Source organism: Myxocyprinus asiaticus, chromosome 38, assembly GCF_019703515.2.
Source record: "Myxocyprinus asiaticus isolate MX2 ecotype Aquarium Trade chromosome 38, UBuf_Myxa_2, whole genome shotgun sequence".
Taxonomy (NCBI): domain Eukaryota; kingdom Metazoa; phylum Chordata; class Actinopteri; order Cypriniformes; family Catostomidae; genus Myxocyprinus; species Myxocyprinus asiaticus.
Window position 1 is genome coordinate 858,162 of NC_059381.1, and position 6,000 is coordinate 864,161.

At 39.3% G+C, this 6,000-nt stretch overlaps 1 protein-coding gene across 4 annotated transcripts in view; it reads right to left on the reverse strand.

Annotated features, from left to right (window-relative positions):
- LOC127429085 (zinc finger protein 462-like) overlaps nucleotides 1–5,609 on the reverse strand; it is a 77,480-nt gene extending 71,871 nt beyond the window's left edge. The window contains exon 1 of one of the 4 annotated variants that reach the window (XM_051677875.1): nucleotides 5,384–5,607. The gene's annotated coding sequence lies outside the window, so the exon portion shown is untranslated. Of the gene's footprint in view, nucleotides 1–4,697 lie in introns of all 4 variants that reach the window. The other 3 variants (XM_051677874.1, XM_051677872.1, XM_051677876.1) reach the window with 3 other exon arrangements.
- Between the last annotated feature and the right edge of the window lie 391 nt (nucleotides 5,610–6,000).

The window sequence follows — 6,000 nt, forward strand, 5'->3', positions numbered from 1 at the left end:
TCAAAAATTACATAGAGATTTGACACAGAATAACCCTAAAGAATTTTACCTCAAGGAAATATTACTGAGAACTCCTTGAAGAGCTATGAAAGAGTAACCTCTGTCAACATTTCTCTTGGATGCAGCAGCATCATTTTTGGGACAGCGTTCATGTTGGGAGCACACTTATGAATATATAAGTCTAGATCTTAAATGCTGTCTAGATAGGCAGCTCACTAAGGTTTGGAATAGTGCTCATGTTTAAACTGTTACCTTCATCCTCATTAGTCCATCATTAAAAATAAATGTGATGCCTTTGTGTGTATTTATGCCTTTTCTCTGTTCAACATGACACAATAAAGAGTGCCGTAGTCTTTATTCACCCATTAATATCCACAGTTATAAACACAATCCACATGGATGACTAACTGCTCACTACTGAGCAATAATTGTCCTGATCAACTGCCAAATATACACTTCCACAAAAACATCATCAAATGCAGCATTATACACCTGCTACACTAAACAATGTTGATGAGGTTGTAAAGGATCTATTTGATTTCTATAGTTCACTGGAGGGTTCAATTCAAATGGTTGTATTTATACTTGAGACAAGACTACTTAAAAGTACATTTTTGCACCACTTGCAGGGTCAGAAACTAACAGAGGCTTGGGACAAAAATGCCCCCAAAATGTAAGTTTTGTTTGTATCATTGGATATATTTTATTCTAGGCCTAGTTAAATATATAATCACACCAAATATGAGTTCAAATATGATTCTGATTTAATTTTATAGGTAACAACCTAATTACTCAAACTGAAAATGTATTTTAATGAACCGTTTAAGATTTTCTTGACTTGAAAGGATGAGACAGTTTTTATATGGTTAGAAAAAAATGCCCTTATAAATTACCCCTTATTAAAAAAGTTAATGAAATAGACACTGACAATTAGCATCAGAGTCTTATGAATGAATGAATAAAAGAACCAGTTCATAAGAGTCGTTATTGTCTACACTGGATGTGCTATATGTTTCCATTCACTAAAAAGAATCGGTTCATACGAGTCATTTGTGTGTTGGACTATACTGGTTGCACTGTCTGTTTCGATTCACTAAAAAGAATCCGTTCATAAGAGTCATTTGATTTGTTGGACTACACTGGTTGCTCTGTCTGTTTCGATTCACTAAAAAGAATCGGTTCATAAGAGTCATTTGTTTGTTGGACTAGACTGTTTGCTCTATCTGTTTTGATTCACTAAAAAGAATCCGTTCATAAGAGTCATTTGTTTGTTGGACTACACTGGTAGCTCTGTCTGTTTTGATTCACTAAAAAGAATCGGTTCATAAGAGTCATTTGTTTGCCAGACTACACTGGTTGCTCTGTCTGTTTCGATTCACTAAAAATAATCGGTTCATACGAGTCATTTGTTTGTCAGAATAGACTGGTTGCTCTGTCTGTTTTGATTCTCTAAAAAGAATCGGTTCATACGAGTTATTTGTTTGTCAGAATAGACTGGTTGCTCTGTCTGTTTTGATTCACTAAAAAGAATCGGTTCATATGAGTCATTTGTTTGTTGGACTACACTGGTAGCTCTGTCTGTTTTGATTCACTAAAAAAAATCGGTTCATAAGAGTCATTTGTTTGCCAGACTACACTGGTTGCTCTGTCTGTTTCGATTCACTAAAAAGAATCGGTTCAGAAGAGTCATTTGTTTGTCAGAATAGACTGGTTGCTCTGTCTGTTTTGAATCACTAAAAGGAATCGGTTCATACGAGTCATTTGTTTGTCAGAATAGACCGGTTGCTCTGTCTGTTTTGATTCACTAAAAAGAATCGGTTCATAAGAGTCATTGGTTTGTGAATCAGACTACACAGGGTATGCAGGATGTTGTTGTGTTCCGCCCACAAAGACAAACCTTGCCATTATTTTGCGGTATATGGTCTTTTTATCTCACCAACATTCAATTCACACTGCAAATGGACATTTGTCACTCGGGAAAATATGTTTTCTTTTGAGTGAAGGCGAGAAAGTAAGTGCAGCTGTTTCGCAATGTTTACAAATGTTTATGTGCTCGAGCATAACATCATCCATCTGCATCACTGGCGCAGGCACACATTGGTCAGAGTGGAAAAAATGTGATTAAAGCGTTTACATGCCTGTTTAAAGAGATTAAAATAGAAGTACTCCACATATCTTACTGTGAATATCATTAATCTGATTATTGGCATAATCGCAATAACATATCTGCAGTATTCTGTTTACTTAAGCAATAGTATTGCCTTAATCGCATTTGCAAGTGCATGTAAATGTGGCCAGTGTTGATGAGTCGGGTTGGTTGGGATGCTGAATGTTGTGAAAGCACCACAGAGACACAGTGTTCACACTTTTCTTGGAAATCAACCTACAGATTGCTTACATATAGTTGATTCTTCATATTAAACTGGGATATAAAGTGTTTAAACATCCAAAAAAATGACACACTACATCTTTAAAACAAACCTAAAGTTTTGGTGCCAACTTATACTATAAACATTGAGCATTTCTCCTATGTGCTGAACGGGCTTCAGACTGGATCTTCATGAAAAGTGGGTCATTGGTGAGCTTGAACCATGGGTCTCTATCAGTGTGTGCTCAACTGTTGCATAAGACGGCTTTTAGCTTTTCCAGGTCAGACACTCGACCCCATCAAAGTCATTACACTGAGACTACAGCGTGTCACCAGAAAAATCCCCAAAATGTTTGCTGAAAAGGAAAAGCAGCACCAAAGAAATGATTTCCGAGAATCCGTAGAGGAACTTCCAGTCAAAACTGGATGAACAAGTTGCAAAGGCAAAATAGACCATGAGAGATATCAGCCAGAGAGCAAACACAGCGTCTCCTTGACATATCCTAGCTTACATTTGGCTTAGAAATCCATAAAACAAACTATATTTCCTTATTTGATCAGCTGATAAACTATCAAAATGCAGTAAATGTCCTCACAGCCACATCAAACCATAAAGAACCACCTGAGATGCATCAGATAGCTGCAATTCCTGCAGGAACAGCCTGTAACCTTCATCTGAGAGAACCTGTTTGCCCTGACATGGGAGACGTGCCACCATTTTGAGTTCCTCTGGCCTGTGTCTGTCGTATTGAGTGTGTGTGTGTGTGTGTGTGTGTGTGTGTGTGTAGAGCGCTGTCTTTGTCAGCAGGATTTCACAGTGGCCAGAGCGATTGCAGAAGGACACACACACTCAGTACTCTAGTGCCGTGTAGAAACAAACAGCCTTTCACAGTTTACTGAAATGAACAGAATAACTCAAAACGCTTTGATGCTGCACAATGCATCTGACAGTAATCATAAATGTACATTTACACATGCACCATGTCAGATAATTAAACTAAAGCCAGACAAGTGCACAAACATTTGGTTTCACTTCCAGGCAGAAGCTTCAGATGTCACACATATGATCCAAAACAACACACAGGTGCACTGAGGAAATAATGGACTCAAAAGTTGTAAAACCTACTATCCAACATTCAGATCAACAGCAAGCATGAGTTCCTGTCATTTCCAAAACAAACCAGATCTGCAAATCGAACCAAACCTATTCAAAACACTATAAAAAGACTTGTGAGAAACACTCATAGTTTGTAAACAAGGTTCTTCTGAAAGCCACCGTAGAACATTAAGATGTCAAATTCAGCATTAACATTTAAAACTCACCATAAAGCCTCCAAACAAAGCACTGTCCTTCAAATCAGTCCAACATAAAACCTCCCACAAAACATTTACACAATAATACCACCCAACTATTAGACTCAATATACCAGTTCCCAAACAAACCAAATTTGCTGAAATAAACAAACGTCTTCAAAAACATCATTTCTGAGATATTAAACATGCAGATCTTCAATAGAGCATACACTCTCATAATTGGTTTGAGGCTCTTCTGATGGCCACTGTTGCACATTACAGACCTGCAGAGCTGCATAAATCAACATTAACATGCTAAACACTTCATAAAACCTTCAAAAAGCTCTATCGTCCAACAACAAGTTAATAAACACAACACCGGACATCATTATGACATTATCCACAATATTCAATTCCCAAATCAGCTAAAATACAACAAAATTCTTCAAAATGTTCCAAAAAAAAAAAAACCCTAACACGTCTGATCTTCTATAGAGCAGAAACTCTCGTAATTTGTAAATCAGGTTCTTCTGGAGGTACCTGTAGAACGTGACAGATCTGCAGAGCCACGTAATTCAGTATTAATATGTTAAAGCCTTTAAATATCACTCTTGTCCATTTTTAGTCCAAAATATATAATAGAACATTTTCAGAACAACAGCAGGTGAATACAAATGATGACATTATCCACAATATTCAATTCCCCAAAACAAACCAAATCTGCTAAAATACAATAAACTTCTTCTAAATGTTCTAAAAGGTCTAAAGACTTGGAGATATTAAACACATACTGTAGATCTTCAATAGATGTTTATGAGGTTCTTCTGAAGGCCACTGTAGAACATGATAATAACAAACTCATGATGAACGCTTCAGACTGTAACAACATGTACACAACAACAGCAGCGCAATATAACCCGAAGCACCTGCGTTATTAAATAATAATGAAGCAAAACTTCAGCCTGACTTGATAGCACAAGTGAAAGAAATGCAGAAGGAGTGAAACAAGCGTGAAATATATCTCCATAAATCTCACTGTGAGAGGTTGCAGGTCCATGTGCATTGGGAAAGTCAACCTTTGTTCTCCAGTGAGACTCCATTTTCTGGAGGAACCCTCGGTGTTATTCTATACCTGCTGTGACAAACACCTGGAACCCGAGAAAAACACCCGCAGCCCGCTTGCGCGTGTACAGGAACATCGTTGCAACATTGTAACACTGTCACGAAGCAACATTGTAACACTGAACGTCACAGGCACGTCGCGAGAGCGTCTGGACGCGTCTCTCTAAATGGACGCGGAGCTCCAAATCCGTGCAATGGCTTCCAGCACACGGTCAAAAGCTCCGTCAGACCTGCCACAATTCACTCGTAACCGAATCCGCGCCCTCAAACTCCCTCAACGGCACACCGTTCCCGACAAATCCCCTCAGAACAGCCCGCTCGGACGGGTATAAATAGAAGATCTGAAGGAGAACGCTCCAGCAACGCGTCACTTTACCGACATGAAGGTGCTAGTTTTAGAGCGTTCGTTCGTTCGGTTCGGTGTCTATCCGTTCCTCTCGGGTCACCACATCTGCTGCTCCTCAACTGAGATAAAAAGGCAGGAAAACCGCGTTTCCAGGTCATTCCCGAAGCGCCTCGTCAACCAGCCCGAGCTCGAGCACATTACTGGATCATTAAGAGCAAGTCGAGATGTTGACGATTGAGAAAACGCATACTCACGACTGGATCCTCGATCGAGATCTTCTGTAAAGTTGTGTCCGGTCTAGAGCAGCAGAATGATCGCCATCTTCCCTCCTGCTTCTGCTTCTTCTTCTTCTTCTTCTTCTTCAGCACACCAGCAGCAGATGACCTGAGCTCAGTCTGTCTCTGTATAATGAGCTGCCTCACAGACAAGGAAGACAATCTGCTAAGCAGGCAACACAAAGAAGTTCTGGAGTCGTGCAAGCACCAGAGGGTGCACAAGAGTTTGCGATGAGACAGAGAGACAGGAGGAAGATCCACAGAGCCTCTCATGACTCCAGCAGCAGCAGCAGACATGGAGATCTTCAACATGGAGACGCTATAGAGCGCTTATGACACATTATGAGCCATACGAGCACGCGTCATTACAGCGAGACTTCATCAGTGTACCTCACACTGTACATACACCAGTCACATGACCACAGATAGATAGATAGATAGATAGATAGATAGATAGATAGCGATTCCCGTTTTTTATTTTTATTATTATTATTATTATTATTATTATATATATATATTTTTTTGGGGGGGGGGGGGGGGACCAATTCCTAATGTTCTCTTAAGGTTTTATTTTTTATAAACTAACATTCCCAGAA